General features: G+C 41.5%; 1 long non-coding RNA gene and 1 pseudogene across 2 annotated transcripts in view; one reads left to right on the plus strand and one right to left on the minus strand.

Annotated features, from left to right (window-relative positions):
• Nucleotides 1-12,352, plus strand: part of LOC104969425 (uncharacterized) — a 73,697-nt gene that overhangs the window by 42,562 nt on the left and 18,783 nt on the right. The gene's annotated exons all lie outside the window — the stretch shown is intronic.
• LOC112447913 (uncharacterized) lies at nucleotides 8,260-8,406 on the minus strand (annotated as a pseudogene).

Consider the following 12,352-nt stretch of genomic DNA (forward strand, 5'->3'; position numbering starts at 1 on the left):
CCAGTATTCTTGCCTAGATAATCCCATGGACAGAGGAGCTTGGCAGACTACAGCCCATAGGATTACAAAGAGGCAGACATGACTAAGCAACTGAGCACACATGCATCAAGGTGGGCCCAACATAATCAGAATGATCCTCAGAAATGGAAGGGAAGGCAGAGGGTTAAGAGTCAGAGAAGATGTGATGAGGGAAGCAAAGTCAGAGTGCTATGACCTGAGGATTCCACTTGTCACTGTTGGTTTCGATGATGGATGAAAGGGCCATGAGTCAAAGAAGGTGGGAGCCTCAAGCAACTGGAAAAGGCAGGGAAACACATTCTCCTCAAGAGCCTCCAGAAAGGGACATAGCCCTGTCTTGAATTTAGCCCAGTGAGAAATGTGTCAGACTTCATTTGTGTTGTCTCAAGCTACTCAATTTGTGGTAACTTGCTACAACTCTCACAGGAAACAAACAATTATATAATTAGTCAATGTCCTGTTGTCTGTGGTGGACAGCCCACAAGATGCATTGTGGGAAAGCAGCCCTCTGATTGGCTCATGCTCCATGAATAAGGCTAACTGACAGACTCCAGGATGTCGTGGGGGAAAGGTCATTGTGACTCCCCAGCCATGGAGCCCCAGACTGCTGGGCTGTATGGGACAAAAGCCCAAATCCCAATCATTGCAGAAGTTAAAACTGATATCATACAAGCCGAGTTCAGCACTCAGATGCTTTTACTCGTACATAGAATCTTTTTTTTTTTTTAATGTGAATTAGTTTCCAACATTTAAAGATTCTCTTGCAGGAAGAGGGACTCCTTCTAGGGCAAGAGAGTGGGCTCTTGTCTAACACTCAGAAATGAATTGTCTGAGGAGACACACGTACTGACACAGCAAGAGACTTTATTGAGAAGGGGTGCCTGGGTGGAGAGTAACCGGCTAAGGGAACCCAGGAGGACTCCTCTGCCACATGGCTCACAGTCTTGAGTTTTATGGCCAATCATTCTAATACAGGGTCCTTCCTGCTGGTTCATGCATTGCTCAGCCAAGATGGATTCCATCGAGGAGGATTCTGGGAGGTTGGTAGGACACATGGATTATTGTCTCCAGTCTCCTTTTGACATTTCCTGAATTCGGCTGGTTCGTGGTAGCTTGTTAGTCCCATGATCCTTACCAGCACCTCCTGTTGTTAAGACAGCTCTTGCAAGTGGCTACTATCTTGCCTGGGTATGGCGCAGATGGTTTCAGTGCTTCCCATAACCATTTCACGTAAGCATCAGGATTTCTGACTTTTCTTGGAGAAAGTAAATCAGAAAATGTTGCCACACTTGAATCCCATGGGAGTGGAGTCGTGGCTGCTCTTTAGACAGCACACTTGCACTGTTGGCTCCATATGCTCTACTCTACTGTCTCACACCCTCTCCCTGTCACCCTACCACACGGCCCGAAGGGACCAGTGTGCAATCCCTGGTACTCTGCTTGTGTACAATACACATTTCAGAACTGGCTTATTAGGGAAAGATACTAAAGGGAATCTAGCCACTTTCAATGCTTTTATCATACATGATAGCAAAGAATGCCTTCATTGATTTCAGAGACAAAAAATCCCAATAGTTTGATTCATTCCTCCATTCCATCCAAGTTCTTAGCCTAAGCAATACCAAGAAACACTAGCATTGGTGCCTCACAGGGAATTTCCAGGTCTACTTATGATTCTCATTCTGATCAGCTAAACCTTTGCTCCTTTAAGAATTTATAGAAAACTGACTTCAACAGGTAAGGGAAGCATTTTCTAAAGGATATGTATATAAATCAAGCTGGAGTACTTTCAAGATGATAGACAATGAACTCAAACAAAATGTCAAATGGTCTGATAGCATTTTCACGTGTACCCAGCCAAGGTTTAGAGAAATCCCTGTGCACTTTTATTGGATTAACAACACGTCAGCTCTGACATCAGCTGCAGCACAATCTGCTATTGCAAAATGCACTTAGGAACCCTGATGCATTAATTGTTATGTTTGGCTTTATTACACACTTATCTTTTTCCTCATATCTGAAAGCTAGTGGTTATGGGCTAGAATTTTTGGAGAAGTGATACCTTAGAAGCTCACACTTGAAACAGCTCTGCACAGTGATGGAATGTCATAGTTACAGGAACAAGAGAGGAGAGTTGGCTCACAAAAGGGTCAGTGTCCTGAGTGGCTGGGTAGGAATCCACTTTTTCCACCTCAGGCTCTCATCTTCAGCCTACATGTAGTGAATAACCAGCCATACATGTGCAAAAGAGCGGTTGGGCTGGGCTTTGACACGGCCTCTGTGGGTGTGATAGATGTGCAGAAATCCAACCCTTCCCAGGGGGGTCAGGTGGAACCATCAAGACAAAGTGAAACAACTCTGTCCTGGAAAAGAACTTTTTTCCCCCGCTATTTGTGCCAAAGCGTTACAGTATCCCTACTAAATTGGAAATCTATGCAAAGAAAGAAAAAGCCAAAATGAAGCCATGAATTGAAATACTCTCTGCATAGAATATATTTAAATTGTGCAAAAATTTCTGTATGAAGAAAGAGAGAAAGAAAAGAGAAAAGAAATGGCATTCACTTCTCATTTCCAAGGGCGAGTTGAAAACATCTGCTTTCTGGATTACAGAGTGAGACAGTATCCACGTCTGTGAAAAAGCAAGATCTCTAACATCTTTCCTTTGGAGGCTGTGGATAAAACAAACAAGGGGAGGATGAATTTCCCTCTGGTCTGCAGAGGCTTGCCTGAGCAGACAGAAAAACAGAGTACGTGCCTGCCCACCATCCCAACTAATAAAACTTGTGAAATATTTTTTTCCATTGTCTTTTCATTGCTTTTCATTCTCTCCCTGTCTTCTTACATCTCTTAAGCAGTGATTCTGATGGGACGTGGGTTTATTTGAGCCTTTGATAAAACACATACCACTATGCTTTTCTCCAGCCCAGGACTCAAGGAGTTTTGAGAAATACCTATAAATTTTCCTAATTGCTAGACAGTTTTTCCACTTTTAGGCCAACTGGCTTCCCTTAGCCATAATGTCGAGCTCTGACCTATGACATGAGGGGCTCCTAATTGATGACTACCAAATGCTGAAAGGGGCTTTGGTTTTACTCATTTTTCTTCATCTGATTCTCAGCCTTGGGGCAGGCTGGCTTTTTAGTCCTGGTCTGAGTGGGCAGAAATGTGCCAATTCAGAAGGGAAACTGGGAAGGGGACAACTGTGTGGGCTTGTTGTGTGCCAGGCAGTGTGCTGAATTTTGCCTTACTTTATGGTCACAAACACTTGAGAGGTCAATTTTGTCAGTCTCGTTTAGACAATTAAGGATGTCAGATAAATAAGTCGATCATCTTAAGCCAGTGAGTGGCAGAGCTGGCAAACCAAACCAAAGTTGCCTGCCTCTGAAGCTTTAGTTATCTACACAGCTTTGATAAGTAAAGGGTCTTGAAACTTCTTAAAAGATACTTTGATGCTTGCTCTTCGGAACTTTTTATCACTTATATTGTCCCTGCTGCTGCTGCTAAATCACTTCAGTGGTGTCCGACTCTGTGCGATCCCATAGACAGCAGCCCACCAGGCTCCCCCGTCCCTGGGATTCTCCAGGTAAGAACACTGGAGTGGGTTGCCATTCCTTCTCAAATGCATGAAAGTGAAAAGTGAAAGGGAAGTTGCTCAGTCATGTCCAACTCTTCGCGACCCCATGGACTGCAGCCCACCAGGCTCCTCCGTCCATTGGATTTTCCAGGCAAGAGTACTGGAGTGGGGTGCCATCGCCTTCTCTGATATTGTCCCTAGTATTAGAGAATTCCCACGCAGAGAATTACCTATGGCAGTAAGAGCTTTGCAGAATTCATTTGTAACATACCTCAGCTCAAAATTAATTTCCACTTTCAAATCCAGATGACATCTCAAAAGGAGACTGTCAGGTGAGAAGATGAGGGTAGGTAATTACACAGAATGTAGGTGACCTCAGTTATTCTACCAGTCCCCACACATCCCATGGCCATCAAGTTGTTCATGTGGCTGTAAATGTGTGGCTCCTTTTAAATAAGAAAGAATTTGGATCTGAACAGATTTATGGGAAACTGTCAGAAGCAGAGATGATTCTGAGGGACCGATCAGTGGGCAGTAAGACAACTGATGCAATCTGCAAACATAAGCCCAGGCAATTAGAGGAATGAAGGGCTTCTTGGGCAACCACCTACTCTCTACTTCCCTTCCCCCAGCAAACCTTTGCTTGATTTCAGACTTTCTACCTCCTGGTATACATTTTTATTCCAGACATCTCATTTTGTGTGTTTATACAAAAGATCAGGGCAATTACATGCAAAGGTCATGGGCTGTGGAATTAGAATACCTGGTTTCAAATTACTGTATCACACTGAAATACTGTGTGATCTTGGGCTAATTACCTAACCTCTCTGGACCCTTCTCTGAAAAATCAATTGCTCTAAATCTTATTGAGACAAGGTAAATAACACAATTCCTGGCTTATAGTAGGTATAAAAAAAATACTATTTCTCTTTACTCTTCTTATTTGCTTTTTCAGAAATGCCCTGGGGTCCTAAGGATTTTACTTTTTTTTTTTTTTTTTTTCTGCAAGCCTCAAACATTCTTAATTTGGTGGTGGTGTTAAAGACTGCCTTTTTATACAGTTCATGGGGTTTTCACAGCAAGATTACTGGAGTGGTTTGTCATTCCCTCCTCTAGTGGACAATATTTTGGCAGAACTCTCCACTCTTCTATTCCATTTGGGATTGGTGTCAATGGAACCTAGATTTTGGGTTCAGATTACTGGCAGAGATCTCTCAAACTCAGGGAAGATCCAGTCCCAGAAGACAAATTCTGATAGAAGACAGCAATGAAAACGCCATACTTCACCAGTGAGTGCTTTTAGGATGAGCAAAAATAATGTAAACTTCTACCTAAAGAAGTGGTAAGGAAATCCTTAAGTCAGAGCCCCAAGAGGAAACGGGAATTTGTTCCTTGTTTCCCACTTAGGTGGCCACTGGTGGGCGTGATGCCTGGAGAAATGGCAGCCATCTTGAATCCATGAGGTGTCAGTCACAAGGATGAACCAATGTGCTGAAAATGGTGGAGGAATGGGTGGAGAGAGCTGGAAGGACTCTTGGTAACATTATGGAATTGCTGAATGAGTTTTTGGCCATCTATCTTCATATTTGTTGTTGTATGGGATAATTAATGCTTCAGTTCAGTCAGTTCAGTTCAGTCGCTCAGTCATGTCCGACTCTTCGTGACCCCATGAATCGCAGCACGCCAGGCCTCCCTGTCCATCACCAACTCCTTCAGTGCACTCAGACTCACGTCCATCGAGTCAGTGATGCCATCCAGCCATCTCATCCTCTGTCGTCCCCTTCTCCTCCTGCCCCCAATCCCTCCCAGCATCAGAGTCTTTTCCAATGAGTCAACTCTTCGCATGAGGTGGCCAAAGTACTGGAGTTTCAGCTTTAGCATCATTCCTTCCAAAGAAATCCCAGGGCTGATCTCCTTCAGAATGGACTGGTTGGATCTCCTTGCAGTCCAAGGGCCTCTCAAGAGTCTTCTCCAACACCACAGTTTAAAAGCATCAATTCTTCGGCGCTCAGCCTTCTTCACAGTCCAACTCTCACATCCATACACGACCACAGGAAAAACCATAGCCTTGACTAGATGGACCTTTGTTGGCAAAGTAATGTCTCTGCTTTTCAATATGCTATCTAGGTTGGTCATAACTTTCCTTCCTAGGAGTAAGCGTCTTTTAATTTCATGGCTGCAGTCACCATCTGCAGTGATTTTGGAGCCCCCAAAAATAAAGTCTGACACTGTTTCCACTGTTTCCCCATCTATTTGCCATGAAGTGATGGGACTGGATGCCATGATCTTCGTTTTCTGAATGTTGAGCTTTAAGCCAACTTTTTCACTCTCCTCTTTCACTTTCATCAAGAGGCTTTTGAGTTCCTCTTCACTTTCTGCCATAAGAGTGGTGTCATCTGCATATCTGAAGTTATTGATATTTCTCCCAGCAATCTTGATTCCAGCTTGTGCTTTTTCCAGTCCAGCATTTCTCATGATGTACTCTGCATAGAAGTTAAATAAGCAGGGTGACAATATACAACCTTGATGTACTCCTTTTCCTATTTGGAACCAGTCTGTTGTTCCATGTCCAATTCTAACTGTTGCTTCCTGACCTGCATACGGATTTCTCAAGAGGCAGGTCAGGTGGTCAGGTATGCCCATCTCTTTCAGAATTTTCCACAGTTTATTGTGATCCACACAGTCAAAGGCTTTGGCATCGTCAATAAAGCAGAAATAGATGTTTTTCTGGAACTCTCTTGCTTTTTCCATGATCCAGAGGTTGTTGGCAATTTGATCTCTGGTTCCTCTGCCTTTTCTAAATCCAGCTTGAACATCTGGAAGTTCACGGTTCACATATTGCTGAAGCCTGGCTTGGAGAATTTCGAGCATTACCTTACTAGCATGTGAGATGAGTGTAATTGTGTGGTAGTTTGAGCATTCTTGGCATTGCCTTTCTTTGGGATTGGAATGAAAACTGACCTTTTCCAGTCCTGTGGCCACTGCTGAGTTTTCCAAATTTGCTGGCATATTGAGTGCAGTACTTTCACAGCATCATCTTTCAGGATTTGAAATAGCTCAACTGGAATTCCATCACCTCCACTAGCTTTGTTAGTAGTGATGCTTTCTAAGGCCTACTTGACTTCACATTCCAGGATTTCTGGCTGTAGGTCGGTGTTCACACCATCGTGATCATCTGGGTCATGAAGATCTTTTTTGTACAGTTCTTCTGTGTATTCTTGCCACCTCTTCTTAATATCTTCTGCTTCTGTTAGGTCCATACCGTTTCTGTCCTTTATCGAGCCCATCTTTAAGTCAAATATTTTCTCATCTGCAACTACAAGTGTTATTGATTCTCTGATGTCTGCTTCTCAAAACTTATATGAGAATTATGAACAACAGAGGTAAAGCATCTAGAAAGTGCCTGTCACTTGGTAAACAGCTGGCAATCATATAGCTTACATTTGTTATAGTTGTTAATATACAGGCTTTCTAGGGGAGCAGTGGGGTCTTCGACAAATGGAAGCTTCCTTTAAGCATGCGTTGGTGTAACAGACAAAATTCATACATTCCATCAAGCCTATTAAGGGTCTTCACCCCATCACCTTGAGATTCCATGAGATATTATCAATAGGCACAAATAAAATTTTGAAATTAACTGAATTTGAAGTGTTGCAAGTCAGATAAGAAGAAACAATATTAAACAAACCCTTCTCATTCCTAAGGAATGGGTGAGTTTACTTAACCATAAGTAAGGTTCTCCTTCCAAGCACTTCTTTTCTCCTCCCTGTGAGCTCATTTGGCTTATCTTTTTAGCTAGAGGGGAATTTCAAATCTGTCAGTGTTACTGACTGGATAAATAGCTTTCAAGGGAAGGACAGTTGGAAATAAGTCCAAACTGCCATTTGTTGACAGTTTGAGGTTTATAAGTTGTCTAGAAAGTTAAAAAAAAAAAAAAAAGACTGAAATGTTAATCATGGGCAAAAGTAATTCATTCACAAATTCAATCAACTTTTATGAAGTTCCTGTGCTTGGTGCTGGGAAAACAAGGTCAAACAAGCCAGGGGCCTGTCATTCTGGGATTAGACAACCTAGTATGAAAGACATGTGAACAAGTGTATGTAAAAAATCTATTGATATGGCCCAAACTGTATTTATACAGTGATGTTGAAATCAGGATGACCACTGGGATTACTGCTATTCATTGCTACCAGTGACTGAGCACTTCCTATGCACCAGGTTTGTTTTAAGTTCTTTATCTGCACTGTTTCTTTTTTTGTATTTGACAGGAAAGTAGGATTTATTGGTGGGTGTGAGTAAGGAGGGTAAGGCTCTTGTGAGTTCAGGGCCCACTATTTGTTCAGAGGGCCACAATTAAGGATGTATTTGACCCCACAGCCATCTGAGATGAGTCACTTTTCTGCAACCATGTTTTCAAACTCATCCACCTTAAACTTAGTAAATCTCCACTTCTTGGAGATGTGCATCTTCTGGTGACCAGGGAACTTGGCCTTGCAGAGGGCCTCAATCACATGCTCCTTGTTCTGCAGTTTGGTGCAAATGGACATTATGACTTGGCCAATGTAGACCCTGGCCACTGTGCCCTGGGACTCTCCAAAGGTACCTTGCATACCTGTCTGGAGCCTAGACTGAGGACAGCATGCCAACCATGAATGTTCACTATTAAGGACTGTTTCCAAGGTCCCTTACGGCAACCTGTACAGGCAACAGGCTGCATACACTTACCTAGGAGGCTGCTGTTTGCAGCTTATCTGCTCTGATTTGCATAAAAATTCTTTCTGATCATTCTGGTTGTTATGTCCAATTTACAGATGAACACACTGAGACCCAAATGTACACAACTAGTTAGTGGAAGGAGCTAGAATTCATATCTAGGACTTCTTAAATCATGAAGCTCATAGACCTTATTAAACCATGGTAGAGGTTAAAACAGTGAACCCAGGTCTCCTGCATTACAGGCAGATTGTTTACTGTCTGAGCCACCAAGGAAGCCCAAAATGGAGATTGAAATGCAAAAAGTAATTAATTCTGTTGCCAGTGCTGAGTCATGTCGGGGCAGGGGAGGGAGGAAGGATAAGAAAAGGCTTCAGACAAGAGTTGACCCCCTGTGGACATTTCCTTTGTAGAAAAAGACTTCTCAGAAGCAAATATGTGGTCCATGGTCCTATAGCATATTTTCTAATGTGAGAGAGAAAAAAAAAAAAAAGGATGGAGGCAGAATGGTATCTGAATAGGCCCAGCGCCCCTGGAAAACTGCAAACCTCCAATGTAATTGGCATTCAGGGACCTGGGATTGCTTGTTCTGCTAAAGTACTTGAAATTTCATGAATAAAAGGTTTTCTATGAATACAAAATTATTGTGATTGTCTACATTAGACCACAGAAACACTATAAACACTCAAAGAGAAGGGGAGATGTCTGAACCTATTTGTTCAGCATATGAAAGAGACAGGGAACCTGGATACTTTTGAAATCACTTGTAAGGAAGTTTCCTAACCAGACATCCAAGACCAAGAAATTCTTTTAGTCATATCGGATTCTGTTCTTTTGCATAAACCTTGACTTGAGTGGTGCCATAATTTTCCATGAAGTAATTATCAGATTTTTTTAGTCGGTCCAGGTTTTTGGACATCAGGTAGACATAGAATTGAGAGGCTAATTTTAATTCTTCCTATTATTTTAAAGTTTCCCCCAATAAAACTACTTAACAGATGATGGTTCCCTGGTAGTCTAGCAAATGTTCCATAGGCAATTTGGTAGCTTAAGAGAACAAAACAGAATTTCTCTGCCTAGAACATTTTGGCCCATCTCTTCATTGTTAATTTATAAATCATATTGTTTTAGGTGCATCTTTTATATTTCAAATTTCAAAACAAACTTCAAAAGTTAAAGTGTGATATTATTCCATTTATGTGAAATATCCAGAATAGGCAACTCCATACACATAGGAAACTTCGTAGCCATTAATCAATTGCTCCCGTTCCCCTTTTGAGATGATGAAGATGCTTTGGAACTAGGAGGTGGTAGCTGCACAATACTGTGAATGTACTAAATGCCACTAAATTGTTGCTTTAATATGGATAATTTCAAGTTATGTAAATTTTATCTCAAAAAAGTATGAAAGCCAAAATAAGAGCTCTTACTTTCCTCTCTGAAAGATTACACATTTGATATACTTTTCTTTCCTCTCTAGACTTTTTTTTTTTTTTAATGGTTTTTTTTTACAATACATCAATAGTTTTCTATTTTTAGACATACTCTTGACATTCGTGTTATGCCTCATGTGCATTAACTTTCTAGTCTAAATTCTGGATTTTTTTATTTCATTGTCCACTAGTATTTGAAGAAAACATTATCGCTTCCCCATTCTTGAATATGTTGCAGCATTCTTTGAGCAACTTTTAAAGTAAGAGTATATGTATTAAATGTTTTCTGAAGCCTTTCACTCCTGAAGATGACTTTCAGTTACTTTCACTTACAAATGATAAATGAAACTTTCGCAAAGAGTCAGACGTGACTGAGTGACTAAACAACAACAATCATCAGAGAAATGTAAAATCAAAGCTACAGTGTCAAAATGATGACTAACATCAAAAAGTCTACATATAGCAATGCTGGCGAGAATGTGGAGAACAGGAAACGCTAGTACATTGATGGTGTTGTGAACTGGTGCAGCCACTGTGTGGTGCGGACACAAAACATCATGGAGGTTCCTCAAAAACTAACACAACTACAGCAATGGCACCGAAATTCCACTGCTGGGTGTATATCTCAAGAAAACGAAAACCCTATTTTGAAAATATTACATGCACTCCGCTGTCCATAGCAGCATTACAATAGCCCACTTTTAGAAGCAACCTGAGTACTCATGAACAAATGAGAAAGAAGCTGTGGAAGAATCATAGAAACAATAGAATGTTGTTGTTGCTCTTGTTCAGTTGCTAAAGTGAAAGTGAAGTCGCTCAGTCATGCCTGACTCTTAGCGACCCCATGGACTGGAGCCTACCAGGCTCCTCCGTCCATGGGACTCTCCAGGCAAGAGTACTGGAGTGGGGTGCCATTGCCTTCTCCTGTTCAGTTGCTAAGTCATGTCCAAATCTTTGTATCCCTATTAACTGCAACATGCCAGGCTTCCCTGCCATTCACTATGCCTCTGAGTTTGCTCAAACTCATGTCCATTGAGTCAGTGATGCCATCCAACCAGCTCATCCTCTGTTGCCCTCTTCTCTTGCTCTCAGTCTTTCCCAACATCAGGGCCTTTTTCAATGAGTTGGCTCTTCACATCAGGTGGCAGCTTCAGCTTCAGCATCAGCCCTTCCAATGAATATTCAGTGTTGGTTTCTTTTAGGGTTGACTGGTATGGTCTCCTTGCTGTCCAAGGGACTCTCTCAAGAGTCTTTTCCAACGCCACAGTTCGAAAGCCTTAGTGCTCAGTCTTCTTTATGGTCCAACTCTCACATCCTTACATAACTATTAGAAAAGCCAAAGCTTTGACTGTATGGACCTTTGTAGGCAAAGTGATATCTCTGATTTTTTATATAATGTCTTGGTTTGTCATAGCTTTCCTTCCAAGGAACAAGCCTCTTTTGATTTCATGGCTGCGATCACCATCTGCAGTAATTTTGGAACCTGAGAAAATAAAATCTGTCACTGTTTCCACTTTTTTCCCACCTATTTGCCATAAAGTCATGGGACTAGATGCCATGATCTTAGTTTTTTTAATGTTGAGTTTTAAGCCAGCTTTTTCACTCCTCTTTCACTCTCATCAAGAAGTTCTTTAGTTCTTTGCTTTCTACCATAAGAGTGGTGTCATTTGCATATCTGAGGTTGTTGATATTTCTCCTGGCAGTCTTGATTCCAACTTGTGCTTCATCCAGCCAGGCATTTCACATGATGTACTCTGCATATAAGTTAAATTAGCAGGGGAACAATATACAGCCTTGTCATACTCCTTTCCCAATTTTCAACCAATCAGTTACTCCATGTCTGGTTCTAACTGTTGCTTCCTGACCTGCATACAGATTTCTCAGGAGACAGGTAAGGTGGTCTGGTATTCCCATATCTTTAAGAATTTTCCACAGTTTGTTGTGATCCACAGTCAAAGATTTTAGCATAGTCAATGAAGCAGAAGTAGATTTTTTTGTTTTGGAATTACCTTTCTTTTTCTATGATCCACTGAATGTTGGCAATTTGATCTCTGGTTCCTCTGCCTTTTCTAAATCCAGCTTGTACATCTGGAATTTCTTAGTTCACATATTGTTGAAGCTTAGCTTGAAGGATTTTGTGTACTACCTAGCTAGCATGTGAAATGAGTGCAATTGTACAGTAGTTTGAACAGTTTTTGGCATTGCCCTTCTTTGGGATTGGAAAGAAAATTGAACTTTTCCAGTCCTGTGGCCACTGCTTGGTTTTCCAAGTTTGCTGGTATATCGAGTGCAGCACTTTAACAGCATCATCTTTTAGGATTTGAAATAGTTCAGCTGGAATTCCATCATCTCCACTTTATTTGTTCATTGTAATGCTACCTAAAGCCCACTGACTTCACATTCCAGGATGTCTGGTTCTAGGAGAGTGACCACATCATTGTGGTTATCTGGGTCATTAATTTCTTTTTTGTACGATTCTTCTGTGCCTTCTTGCCAACTCTTCTTAATCTCTTCTGCCTCTGTCAGATCCTTGTGGTTTGTGTACTTTATCGTGCCCGTCTTTGCATGCAATGTTCTCTTGCTATCTCCAGTTTTCTTGAAGAAATCTCTAGTG

Source organism: Bos taurus, chromosome 8 (genome assembly GCF_002263795.3).
Source record: "Bos taurus isolate L1 Dominette 01449 registration number 42190680 breed Hereford chromosome 8, ARS-UCD2.0, whole genome shotgun sequence".
Taxonomy (NCBI): domain Eukaryota; kingdom Metazoa; phylum Chordata; class Mammalia; order Artiodactyla; family Bovidae; genus Bos; species Bos taurus.